Raw genomic sequence first — 13,871 nt, forward strand, 5'->3', positions numbered from 1 at the left:
CTCACCACTTCCTGAGACTGAACCTTTGGGCTCCAGCACTCCGGCTTCACATCATGAGCTCTACTCAGCAAGTCCAACTGAGACGGACTCCTGGTAGAGAGTGGTACGCTCTTCAGGAATTAATGCACCTCCCCAAGCATTTACAGTGATAGGCAGGTAGCATTTTCAAAAGGGTAGAATTTATTAGTCAACTGGATCACAACATAGCAAGTCCTTAGGTTAGCATAGAGAAATGAAGGTTAAAGCATAACCCATTCTGGTCAACCCAGAGTCCAGCCAAGCTGTTGTGAACTCCATTTTCAGGCTCTGTCTCTGTCTGACCTCTTTATTCAGTTTCCAGGTGAGCGAGCACCCAGCTTCCTCCAGAAGCCAACACTTAACCTCAGACCTTTCCATCTTTTGTTCTCTAGCTGGAGTCTTTGCTCAGTTTACCTGCTGAGAGGTGGAGAAATTCATCAATCATTGGAGCTTTCATTGTTTCTCTGGCCCCCTTGTTGATTTGGGTTGGTTTCAACTAGTCCCTTCCAGACAGGGAGGTGACACTCACCTAGGTATCTTAGTCTGCCCTGATAGAAAACTTAATCCCTTTTCCCCCACACTGGGTAACAATGCAGCATATAGGGGAAACTGAGGCACGGGTAGGGGTCATAAAAATATTACAAAAAACTCCCATTTCATCACACACACCCCACAGATTTTTTTTTCCCCAAGTGATTCTTGCCTCAAGCCCATAATTTCTGTGTGAGTTAAGAGAGATCTTTTAGAAAGACACTCAATCTTGATGTAAAGATTTCCACTGGTGAGGAATTCACTATATCCCTAAATAGTCAGACACACACACCCCACATCCTTTTTTTAGTTTGTAAATTTGAAGATCATCAAAACAGACTTATTTGTGAATTGTACACTGCATTAGTATCCAAACAAAGAGGATTATTTTAGCTTGGGGACAGAATTTGAAGGCAAGTTTTGTTGCCAGCTAATACATTTTTGAAAGCACATGTCATTCAACACCCACTCCTGCTCCTATTCAGCTCAATGGTAAAACACCCACTGATTTCAACAGGAGCAGGACCAGACCTAAAATCTGCTAGTGATTTAAATGGGTGGTTTGGTTTCTAGAGCTGGTCAGGAATTTTTCAATGAAATGTTTTTCTTGGAAAACACCAATTAATTAAAACCAATTTTTTTCATGAAAAGGTGTCCGCTGAGGAAGTTTTGGGAAAGTTTCTCAAGTCCAGAATGGAACCTCTGATCAAAGTGAGCAAGTGAGACCCCAGGACAACCGACTGTTTAGGGTACTCATCTGGCCTGCAGGGCTGGAGAACCAGCTTCAAATCCCTCCTCCAAATGAGGCAACATGTAATTTGAAGCTGAGTTTCCCACAGCCAAGGTGACTGACCTCATCACAGGCTGTAGACTCAATCTCTGCTTCTATCTATGGCCCAATTAATTTTAATTAGTTATATAAAGCAGAACAGCTCCTAGAGGAAAGATTGGCTTTATAGCCCAGTGGTTAGGGCACTCATCTAGAATATAGAGGATAGATGTGCAAGTCCCTCTTGAATCAGGCAAAGTACGGATTTAAATCTAGGGCACTGACATTCCAGGTGGGGGTTCTAACCATGAGGCTACTGGTTATTCTAGGGTGGAGTTTCATTTTTCACAAAAATCAGAAACAAGTCTTGGCTTCATTCCAATACAGAAAGAAAACAAATTCTGAAATCTTGAAATTTTTCACAAAACAGAATTCTTGTTTTCCAGCCAATCTTACTCAGCAACACGCCTGGCAAGAACGCTCTCCTTTAGAGTCTGATACAGTGCAATTGCTCCCTGTCAAGAAAAGTGAGGCACAAATCAGCAATACAGTTTAAATCATTTGCTCTTCCCTGTACAGTGGATGCCCAAAACAATTTTGAGAGCTGCAAGGGAAACTGGAGAGCTTTCATCTGTCTAATGTACTAGGCCTAACTGTTTCTACAGCACCAATCACAATGGTATCTAAGAGCCATGCATAGGAGTCAAAGCTAATTTTTTTACTCCAAATTGACTAAAGAGGAAGTCATATACATTTATGGAAACTAAACAACTCAGCCCCATCCCATATCTCTATGTCCTGTTTTTTCCAGTGGTGTTTAGGATCAGGTATAAAGCCCGATCTACATTTTGTTTTCTTTTTCAGGGTGCCAGTTGTTTCCTGAAGCAGAGATGATTAGGGAGACTATATTGATGACTGAAGATTCTCCTGAAGGGATCTGAATAGTTCAACTTGTTTGTTCTAGGGTTCTAAGAGAGCTAAATTAAGATATTTCTGCTTCTGATACTGTTGGCTACAGACATTATAATGCCTACGGCCAAGTCTACATTAAAAACTTTTGCCAGCAAATATTGTTGGTTAGATGTGTGATTTGATTCTCTCCCCCCCCCCCCCAACATTGCTATGCTGAGAAAAGCCCTGGTGTAAATGCAGTTATATTGGCATAAAAGTATTTTGCCAGTCTTGTTTATTTTAGTTCACTTTTTTGCTGGTATAAGCTGCATCTATACTATGAGGATTGTGTCAGTATAAAACTTTTAAGTGTAGTCCACCTAAGTATAAGCTGAGTATTTAAATTACCAGTATGTTCCATTCTGACTTTCCCCAAATGCTTGTGGCTGTTTCATTGGATGTGGGATTTTCCTCATCTCCATACAGTACACAAAATGTAGGGTTAGTATGGTCTGATTTTTCTTTTGGCTTACAGAGGAGTGGCTTCCTGGGCAATGCTGGCCATGCAATGTGGCTGATAACTGTTAACATTGTTCCTTGGATTCATGTTAAGTCCATGATCATGTTTATATGTGGATATGTTTATTTTGCAATGTTTTTCAGGACTGACACATAGCAGTGGGGACCTTGTATGAGAGTATTTGCTAAATTCCTGCTGCCACCCTCACCTCATAATCCTCTTCTGAACACAATTCCCATGGTGGGGCTCAGATGTCTGAAACTTGTTTCTGTGCCACTATTGTGTATTGTCAGGTGAAAACTGGCAATTATTTCCTCTCATGTTCAAGGAGATTTAACAAACATGTGGGCGTGTTACCCTTACTACACTTGGGTTTGTAACTATTAACCCTCTCCATGGCTTATTAACTGAAAACCAACAAACTGTAAATCAAAGCAAAAAGAATTTAAAATAAAGACAGGACGTTTTTCCTAATGTCCAACTAAACTTCCCTTGCTGCAATTTAAATCCATTGCTTCTTGTCCTATTCTCAGAGGTTAAAGAGAACAATTTTTCAGCCTCTTCCTTGTAACAACCTTTTATGTACTTGAAAACTGTTATGTCCCCTCTCAGTCTTCTCTTCTTCAGACCAAAAAAAAAAAAAAAATACAAATTTTTAAATCTTCATAGGTCACATTTTCTAGACATTTAATCATTTTTGTTGCTCTTCTCTGGACTTTCTCCAATTTGGCCACATCTTTCCTGAAATGTGGCCCTCCAGAACTGGACACAATACTCCCGCTGAGGTCTTAACAGCACGGAGTAGAGCAGACTGTGGTAGCCAATTCCAGTGCTTGACATTAAAAGCTTTCTAACTATGAGTATCCCACTGAATTGAAGTCAAGTCATCCCGTGTCGGTAGGGCCTTGATCCTGCAATCAGATCCATGAGGGCAGGCCCCCACACCTGTATAGAGTCCCACTGAAGTCAGTGGGTCTCCACACAGGTGCAAGGGTTTAGCCTTGCAGATCCACCAGCTGGAAGCATGGTTGCTCTCAGTGTATGGAAAACCATAAAGTCAGCACTATGGAGGGTTTGTTTTCATGGACAATGAGATGCCAAAATCTCTTGATGGGATTACAGCCTTATTAGGCATATTTGAAGTTGCAGGTGTATCACTGTTTAAAGTGACAATTGTTTTTATTTTTACACTTAGCCTAATTATAGGGACCATTACCAAGCACAGTGCACAAGAGCAGCAATGCTCCCACCCCTTTTAATTTTTGCATCTTAGTCATTTTCCCCACTCATTTCTGCTCTTATGCTGAGATATGACATTTATAACCCCCCCATTTTCTCGTAAGAAACAGGTTAATTGTTCCTCGCTTAAACGTACAAGAGACAGCTCACTTTTTCTCCCACGGGTGTGTTTAAAAAATAAATAAATAAATCAAGCTAGTTTCATTATGTTAATGAATGTTTTACCTGTCTCAAAGCTATTTAGTAGGACTTTCAAGATGCTTTACTCTTTGAGGCTGAAAAGTATGCTTGTCTGGGTAAATTTTGTCTATGCTTTGTTCCTTTGTCTAACCAAATAAATAAACTGGTGTGTGACCCAAGGATAATTATTGTATTTCATATCCGTGAGATCTTCAAAGAAAACATGTAAATTGTAGACTACAAAACTATTCTAAAATATTCACAGGCATATTCTGCTTCAGGAAACATATACATATTCATTGACCGTTTTTATTTGTCTTCAAAACACTGAAATAATTTGATTCTGAAAGAATAAATCACATGGAATTCTAAAAATAAATCCATTTGTTTCCAGCCAAGACTCCAGTATAGTTTCTCATTAAGTGATTAACATTTCTGCAATCATATTGAGCAGGCAAGAGTGCTAATTAAGACATATTGGTTTGCTATGGTGCTTTCTATCCTCAACAGGAGACTTTCAAATTATTGTAGTTTACATGGAAGTTTTCCATGAATACCAATTCTCCTATTTCTAAAATTAAAGTTGCTTAAGATTTATAGCAATTCTTTTTACTCTACTTGGCTCATGTCAGACCTTTCTTTGTATTTTAAAGTACTACACCTATTGAAATCAATTGCAAAATCCACAATGATTACAGTGTGAGCAGCATCAGGCCCAAAGTGTGTGTTCTCCAGGGCTAAGTGTAATTTATTGTGCTCTTTCAATGTGTAGCTGCATAATTTATGCAGGGGGGGGGGTCTGGTCTGCATACACTTATCTACACTACCAAGTTCCAGTGACTTCAGGAAAAGTAGACCCATGTTCTAGTGCAGGCTGTGTTACAGACTTGCTGTTTAATTGTGGCCCTGCCATATAGCACAAGGAAAGATGGGCAAGTGGTTAGGATGCTAGTCTGGGAGTTGAGACATCTGTGTTCAGTTCCATACAGCCTCCCTATGGGACCTCTGTGCCTCGGTCTCCCATCTGCAAAATGGGGATAATAGCGCTCCTGGGATGTTGTGAGGATAAATATAGTGAAGAATGTGAGGTGCTCAGAAACTATGGTCATGGGGCCATAGTATTGTAGAGAGATTAGACCCCCCAAATGGTCTCTTTCATGCTCACATTAGAAGACTAGGGCCTCATTTACAATGACATTGTGGGTGTTAAGCACTCATTGAAGGCACCCAAAAATTGAGGCATGTAAAATTAGAAGCTACTTCTGACAAACTGGCCCTCTATCTCCCATGTGACTCAATTTCACTCGCTGTACATAAGGAATAACACCTGCCCTTGTAAAGTGCTTTGAGATCTTTGGATGAAAAGAGTTTATTCTACTTCCCAAGCCAGAATGAGCTATACTGGTATGAACACCTATATATTGGTATAACTGCCACACTAGTTCCCCCCCCCCCCCCCCAACACACTTTAACTATACCGGTATGGTTAAAGGAGCAAAACTTTCTAGTGCAGACAAGCCCTAAGCCACTAAAACCAGCTCTCACTCTGCCCTCTGTAAAACTGCACCAGAGATGAGGGGGAAATTTGAACACTGAGCATGCTGGAAGGCCAACAGAGATTCCCTTAGGCAACCGCTTTAAAGGTTGATGCCGCTGGTCCATAAAAAAGGAGTGCAATGTAGGTTCTGTCAGCACTTAGCAAGTGTGCTGTTACTACATAATGCGTATAGATCTTGGTAGCAAAATCCTGCCTCTAGCAGGCTGGAAGGGCCCTCAAAGAAGAAGTAAAACCACTGCATGGCAGGGGGCAAGCTGGGGAAAAGCCATACAGGGCATCTCTGTGGCACTAGCATAGTGCAGAGCAGAGCCCTCTCTACAATAGCAGGCAGGGGGCAGTGGATGGTGGGGAGGTGATGGGCTGAGGGAAGGTACAGAAGTGGCTGCTACCCACCCATCTTGTGTGCAGGTAAGGAAAGAGCTCAGTGTGGGAATCCTGGGGCTATAATCTGCCCCCACACATGCACGATATTATTTTGATTATTTATTATTAAAGTACAAGACTAAACCTTGTACACAGACTGCACCTCTGAACATGAACAGTGACCCTATGTAAATGGTATGAGATGGGACCATGGGTGATGGCATAAATGGCACTTAAGAGCGAGGTGATGGGGAAAGGTTGGGTTTGCCAGGCTCCCCTTGAAGCTGCTCAGGATCTGCACATTTAGGCACATTTTTACTTTTTCAAAAGTACTCACTAATTAAGGGGAAAACCTCTGACTTCTGCTTTGGAGCTAGCACTTCCTGTAGAGTGCCCCCACCTCCTTAAAAGGAGGCACCTTCCTTAGCAGAAAGGTGCCCTCAAATGCACAGTGCAGAATACTAATTTCACATAACTTAAGTGGCAGTGAGGTTTCATCATTTAAATTACACAAAAACCTGAGGTTGGCAGGAAGTGGTGTTGCTAGCCTTAATGGTGATATTTTGAGAACACACTTAATTATGAAAGATCTCTTTAATAATATCAAAGTTTGAAAAGCAAACAAAACCACCCCAGTACTATAAGCCATCAGCCCTGTGCTCTCCTAGCATATCACCTTGGTTGAAACAGAGGGATGAATACTCAGTTATAATTAAGGAGCAAGAGCTCAGTGAAAGCCTGGCTTTGTTTTGCTTTTAAGAGAGGGGTATTACCAGATTTGCCCATTACTTTGGGGTATGCTCATTTATTCGGTATCAGAGGGGTAGCCGTGTTAGTCTGAATCTGTAAAAAGCAACAGAGGGTCCTGTGGCACCTTTAAGACTAACAGAAGTATTGGGAGCATAAGCTTTCGTGGGTAAGAACCTCACTTCTTCAGATGCAAGACTTGAGCAGGGGGTTGGACTAGATGACCTCTTGAGGTCCCTTCCAACCCTGATATTCTATGATTCTATGACCATCTGTTGCTCATTTATTCGGGTTACTCTTCTGGGGAAGGGGATTCTGTAATCCTCTCAATGTACTGCTTGTGTCACTTGTGTTTTCATATGGAGCTCTGCTCCCTGCAAGTCCCCTCCCAATGGAGCTATCCTGCAGGACCTAGGTTCCCTAGGGCTGGGTTACTCCAGCCCCAGAACTGGATGAACACACCCACACCCACACATATATTAACAGAGCAAGTCTGAGCAGACCGGGTCAATCAGCACTGTCAAGCTGATCCCCTATATGTCTCTGGACTCACTGGGCTGGATGAAGCAGCACGTTCAAGCTGCCTCTCCTTATATGTCCTTGGGCTTCATGGACTGGGTCAAGCAGCACTTTCAAGCTGTTACCTTTATGTGTCCCAGATTCAGCACGTCCCTATCCCCACTCTCACATCACAATTGTACTTGCAGTAACCTACTTGATGAGCAAACCCCACAGTATTTTGGGCGCTGCAGGAATCTTTAGCTTAGGTAAAAGAAGCGTTGCTGTAGAGTGAATGGGGGAACCTAAAAACACAAAAGAGTAAAGTTCAGCAAGAGAGAGAGAAGCAACCAAGTTAACCATAAAAGTTATTTATTGAATAATAGTGATAACTACACAAGGAGGGCTAAACCAACATAACATACATTATTAAAGGTTAATACCTAAGGTAGAAAGGAAAACAGAGAGAAAGAGGGGGGATCTCACCTACTCCATGAGGCTTGAACTGGTTGGGGTTCCCAGGTGATGGTGGTAGCGGAGGGTCCTGAGTGCTGGAGACAGGCAGAGCCCCCAGCACGATCAGTCAGAAGAAGATGGATTTCCCGTGGAACTGATGCATAGTTTGGATCTAAGCATCAGAACCCCGACTAGAGGGTGAGTAGGGATTTTTGTAGAGAAAATACAATTGTTCAAGGGAGAACACTAGATTTGTTTATAGGTAAGCTGATGACTCAAGGGTTTTCTTTAGGCTAGACAATAGGAGCTGATCACTCTTGGCTATGGGTGGTGTCTTCTTCCAGGGAGCTCACAATGCAACTAGGCTGCTTCAGTATTTGGTATCAATTAAGGATTCATTACTAGAATTGGTCTGATAACTGCTGAGCTGGGTGTGTGCAGGGATAGGTTCATTAGCATCTGGAGCAGAGATTCCCAGGATGCAGTGCTTCCCTGCTTTTTCTGGTCCCAGAGTTCAGTGCGGTTCTATCTTCTCCATTCTGTATGGAAATTAAGATGTCTCCCTGTCCCATCTTTCATGCATATGAGGCTAGGGGAGTTGTCTTTGCTCTCCATTCTGTATGCTAATTGAGATGTCTTAATTTTGTCACCCTTGTCTAGGTGTGTCTCCCAACTCCCTTCACTGCTCTCTGCAAGTTTTTTTTTCCTCTGATGGGTTTTGGTTTAAGCAGAGGCTGGGGAGAGGGTGTCTTTCATGAGTCAGGCTGAATACTGCACCCTGGTTCCCCAAGAACACAGAGGTGTCTGGTATCGGGGGCACGTTGGTTAGGATGCTGAGGTTGCTTTCCTACTCATTTGGAAGAGTCCCTTGGTAGCTTTAACTTCCACTTGGACAGTAAACAGAGATGAGCAGAACGCCCTGCTCTCCTGGTGGCACTTCCCTTGGTAGGAGGCTATCCTTCCGTTTTTGCCATGGTATATTGGAAAGGCAGAACAATGGAACTATACTTTACTTACCAGCCAACTGAACTATAACCAGTGCAATCACCTACCATGCTGATGAACACAGTATAAATTACTTAATAGACAGGTTTTTCTATTTCCACATTGCAATGCACTGAAACAAGCTGAGTCTTTATTTATGACCAAAGCAAATTTATTCCAGACTGCAAAGAGACAACAGCTCTGAAACCCTTCCCTCCCCAGTACCAGTTTACTGAGTCACAGCTCAGAGCAGAACTACATTTCAAGCTGATTCATATTCTTCATCTAGTTCTGGTCCCACTATGTGAAGCATGTAGCAATTGTTGTTTAGTAATCGTATTGCAGCAGCACCTAGTGGCCTTAATCGAAGATTGGAACCCCTGGTGCTAGGCACTGTACAATGTTCAGCAAAAAAGACAGTCCTTGCCCTCAAATTGCTTACGATCTGAAACACAACAGATAGATCCAATGCACGGGGAGCATAAGGTTACAGTGAGTCAGTTAGCATAAGTGTAGTAAGTAGTAGTCACAGCACCCCAGCTTCATTAAAAACCAAGTCCCTCTCTTTTGTAAAAAGGAGCCTAGCCATTTAGGCATTATCACAAGATACTGTGTATGTTAACCTCAAGAGGTTGGATTCACGGAGGGTGGTGTGAATTACACCCCCATCTTCCCAAAGGGACAGCTTTACCTGAGGTGGGATGTATTCGGGGGAGGCCAGGTAGCAGTTCCTATGTTCCCCTCCCCTAAGGGAGCAGCTTTAAGTTCTAGTCAGGTGCCACAGGAGCCCCTGAGAGAGGTGGCGTGCCAAATTCTACCAACTGGTGTCACCACTAGAGGTGTAAGGTAGAACAACAACATGGAGAGGAGCTGGACCAAAATGTATTAAACAGTAACAGGTGCTTGCATATTTGAAATCTTTGAAGGGGGAGGCCAATAGTTGCCCTGCAGCCCGTCCATTTTATCATTACAATGTATCATCACCAACTGCACTTCACAAGCACTAGTGGCCAGATTGTGGCTTTTAAACCATGGCCTGGAGAGGGTGCAGAGCAGCCACGCTGAAGGATGAAAGCCCCAGGAGAAACTGTCAGACTCAGGGTACGTCTACACTACGAAATTAGGTCGAATTTATAGAAGCCGGTTTTATACAGTCGATTGTGTGTGTCCCCACATAAAATGCTCTAAGTGCATTAAGTTGGTGGACCGCATCCACTGTACCGAGGCTAGCATCGCCTTCCAGAGTGTTGCACTGTGGGTAGCTATCTCACAGTTCCTGCAATCTCCGCCGCCCATTGGAATTCTGGGTTGAGCTCCCAATGCCTGATGATGCAAAAACAGTGTCGCGGGGGGTTCTGGATACATGTCGTCAGGCCCCTCCCCCTCCGTCAGAGCAACGGCAGACAATCGATTCGCGCCTTTTTACCTGGGTTACCTGTGCAGACAACATACCACGGCAAGCATGGAGCCCGCTCAGCTCAGCTCAGCTCAGCGTCACCATATGTCATCTGGGTGCCGGCAGACGTGGTACTGCATTGCTACACAGCAGCAGCTAATTGCCTTTTGGCAGTAGACGGTGCAGTATGACTGGTAGCCGTCATCGGCTATCTGGGTGCTGGCAGACGTGGGGCTGCACTGCTACACAGCAGCAGTTCCTTGCCTTTTGGCAGTGGATGGTGTATTACGACTGGTATCCGTCATTGTCATATTCCTCAGTGAGTTCAATCAGAGGCACCTGGGCAGACATGTTTTGTCTCCTGGCCTTTTGAACTGTCTTGATGATGATGGCTAGCAGTTGTAGTACATCATTTTCTGCCAAGCACTCAGAAGATGCCAATGGCTATCAGTCATGCTGCACCGTCTGCTGCCAGCTTAAGATGTAAAAAATAGATGGACCAGATTTGTTCTGTATTCATTTGCTTCCCCCTCCCTTCGTGAAATCAACGGCCTGCTAAACCCAGGGTTTTGAGTTCAATCTTTGGGGGGGCCATTCTGTGTGACAGTTGTTTGTGTTTCTCCCTGATGCACAGCCATCTTTGTTGATTTTAATTCCCTGTACCTGTAAGCCATGTCGTCACTCGCCCCTTCCTCCCTCTGTCAGACAATAGTTTCGCGCCTTTTTTCAGCCCAGATGCCATAGCACTGGGATCATGGAGCCCGCTCAGATCACCGCGGCAATTATGAGCACTATGAACACCACGCGCATTGTCCTGGAGTATATGCAGAGCCAGAACATGCCAAAGCAAAACCAGGCGAGGAGGCCATTGCAGCAATTGCATCGCGGCGACGAGAGTGATGAGGAAATTGACATGGACATAGACCTCTCACAAAATAGAGACCCCAGCAATGTGCAAATCATGGTGTTACTGGGGGAGGTTCATGGCGTGGAACGCCAATTCTGGGCCCGGGAAACAAGCACAGACTGGTGGGACCGCATCGTGTTGTAGGTGTGGCTGCGAAACTTTCGCATGCGTAAGGGCACTTTCATGGAACTTTGTGACTTGCTTTCCCTGCCCTGAAGCGCCAGAATACCAGGATGAGAGCAGCCCTCACAGTTGAGAAGCGAGTGGCGATAGCCCTGTGGAAGCTTGCAACGCCAGACAGCTATCAGTCAGTCGGGAATCAATTTGGAGTGGGCAAATCTACTGTGGGGGCTGCTGTGATCCAAATAGCCAACGCAATCAAAGACCTGCTGATATCAAGGGTAGTGACTCTGGGAAATGTGCAGGTCATAGTGGATGGCTTTGCTGCAATGGGATTCCCAAACTGTGGTGGGGCGATAGACGGAACCCATATCCCTATCCTGTCATCGGAGCACCAAGCCACCGAGTACATAAACCGCAAGGGGTACTTTTCAATGCTGCTGCAAGCCCTGGTGGATCACAAGGGACGTTTCACTAACATCAACGTGGGATGGCTGGGAAAGGTACATGATGCTCGCATCTTCAGGAACTCTGGTCTGTTTCAAAAGCTGGAGGAAGGGACTTTCTTCCCAGACCAGAAAATAACTGTTGGGGATGTTGAAATCGTTATCCTTGGGGACCCAGCCTACCCCTTAATGCCATGGCTTATGAAGCCGTACATAGGCAGCCTGGACAATAGTCAGGACCTGTTCAACTATAGGCTGAGCAAGTGCCGAATGGGGGTGGAATGTGCATTTGAACGTTTAAAAGCGCGCTGGCGCAGTTTACTGACTCGGATAGACCTCAGCGAAGCCAATATTCCAATTGTTATTGCTGCTTGCTGTGCGCTCCACAATATCTGTGAGAGTAAGGGGGAAACATTTATGGTGGGGTGGGAGGTTGAGGCAAATCGCCTGGCTGCTGATTACGCGCAGCCAGACACCAGGGTGGTTAGAAGAGTACAGCAGGGCGCGGTGCGCATCAGAGAAGCTCTGAAAACCAGTTTTGTGACTGGCCAGGCTACGGTGTGAAACTTCTGTTTGTTTCTCCTTGATGAACCCTCCCACCCCAGTTCACTCTACTTCCCTGTAAGCTAACCACCCTCCCCTCCCCTCCCCCCTTCCAGCACCACTTGCAGAGGCAATAAAGTCATTGTTACTTCACATTCATGCATTCTTTATTAATTCATCACATGACTAGGGGGATAACTGCCAAGGTAGCCCGGGAGGGGTGGGGGAGGAGGGAAGCACCGGGTGGGGTGGGGGAGGAGGGAAGGAGAAGGACACACTGCAGTTTAAAACTTTAAAACTAACTCTTATTGAAGGCCAGCCTTCTGATGCTTGAGGAATCATCTGGGGTGGAGTGGTTGGGTGGCTGGAGGCCCCCCCACCGTGTTCTTGGGCGTCTGAGTGAGGAGGCTATGGAACTTGGGGAGGAGGGCTGTTGGTTACACAGGGGCTGTAGCGGCGGTCTCTGCTCCTGCTGCCTTTCCTGCAGCTCAACCATACGCTGGAGCATTTCAGTTTGATGCTCCAGCAGCCGGAGCATCGACTCTTGCCTTCTGATTCAGAATTCATTGCCTACACAGATAAGCCATGCTTTGCCCTTGGGAACCTTTTTTTCCTTCCAAACATCAAGTAAAATACAGTAACTCCTCACTTAAAGTCGTCATGGTTAATGTTGTTTTGTTGTTACATTGCTGATCAATTAGGGAACATGCTCATTTAAAGTTGTGTAATGCTCCCTTCCAACGTCGTTTGGCGGCCGCCTGCTTTGTCCACTGCTTGCAGGAAGAGCAGCCCATTGCAGCTAGTTGGTGGGGGCTTGTAAACAGGGTGGACTGGCAGCCCCCCTAAGTTCCCTGTGCTGCAGCTGCCCAGCAGGCTATCAATTGCTGGGCAGGTCAGCTGTCCCTCCCCCCACTGCCATGTGCTGCTCCTACCCTCTGCCTTGCAGCTGCTCCCAGAGACTCCTGCTTGCTGTGCAGGGGGGAAAGGGGAGCCTAATGTCAGGGTGTCCCCTTCCCCCCTGCTCCTCACCCCACTTACCTCTTCTCCATATAGAGCAGGGAGGGGACACGGACAGAGAGAGACAGAGAGAGCCTGGGGCAGCAGCTGCTGTCTCAACTTCCTGATCCACTTAAAAAGACAATGCACTTAAGAGTAGTTCATCTTATTTAAAGGGGCAGTGTGCATCTCTCTCTCTCCCACACACAAGGTGTGTGTCTGACTCTGCTATGCTGTCTCCCCTCCCTCGTGTTCGTGCTGCCTTGTGTGAGAGGATACATTAACAACGTGTTGACACTTGAGGGCTCAGCCGAGTGCTAGTTCATCATTTAGCAGCAAGGCATTCCCTGGGACATATCCCTCCCTCTTCCACCCTCTAACTTCACCACCTCAACCAAGTTTCACAATCATCATAGCTGTGAACAGTATTAAATTGTTTGTTTAAAACGTATACTGTGTGTATATCTATATAATGTATAGTATTTTGTCTGGTGAAAAAAAAAAAGTCCCTGGAACCTAACCCCCCCATTTACATTAATTCTTATGGGGAAATTGGATTCGCTTAACATCGTTTCGCTTAAAACTGCATTTTTCAGGAACATAACTAAAACGTTAAGCGAGGAGTTATTGTAACTTAACATTTGATCAACTAATTTCCCTCTCTCCCCCCAGCATAAATATAGTGCCAGTCCAACAACACTGGAGAGTA

The 13,871-nt window shown here is 44.9% G+C and overlaps 1 long non-coding RNA gene across 1 annotated transcript in view; it reads right to left on the reverse strand.

Moving 5' to 3' along the window:
• Nucleotides 1-304: 304 nt before the first annotated feature.
• The window catches only part of LOC135981261 (uncharacterized), a 34,712-nt gene continuing 21,145 nt past the window's right edge, over nt 305-13,871 (reverse strand). The window contains exon 3 of the long non-coding RNA XR_010598206.1: nt 305-435. This is a non-coding gene — a long non-coding RNA (uncharacterized LOC135981261). The remainder of the gene's footprint in view (nt 436-13,871) is intronic.

This window comes from Chrysemys picta, chromosome 2 (assembly GCF_011386835.1).
Source record: "Chrysemys picta bellii isolate R12L10 chromosome 2, ASM1138683v2, whole genome shotgun sequence".
Classification (NCBI taxonomy): domain Eukaryota; kingdom Metazoa; phylum Chordata; order Testudines; family Emydidae; genus Chrysemys; species Chrysemys picta.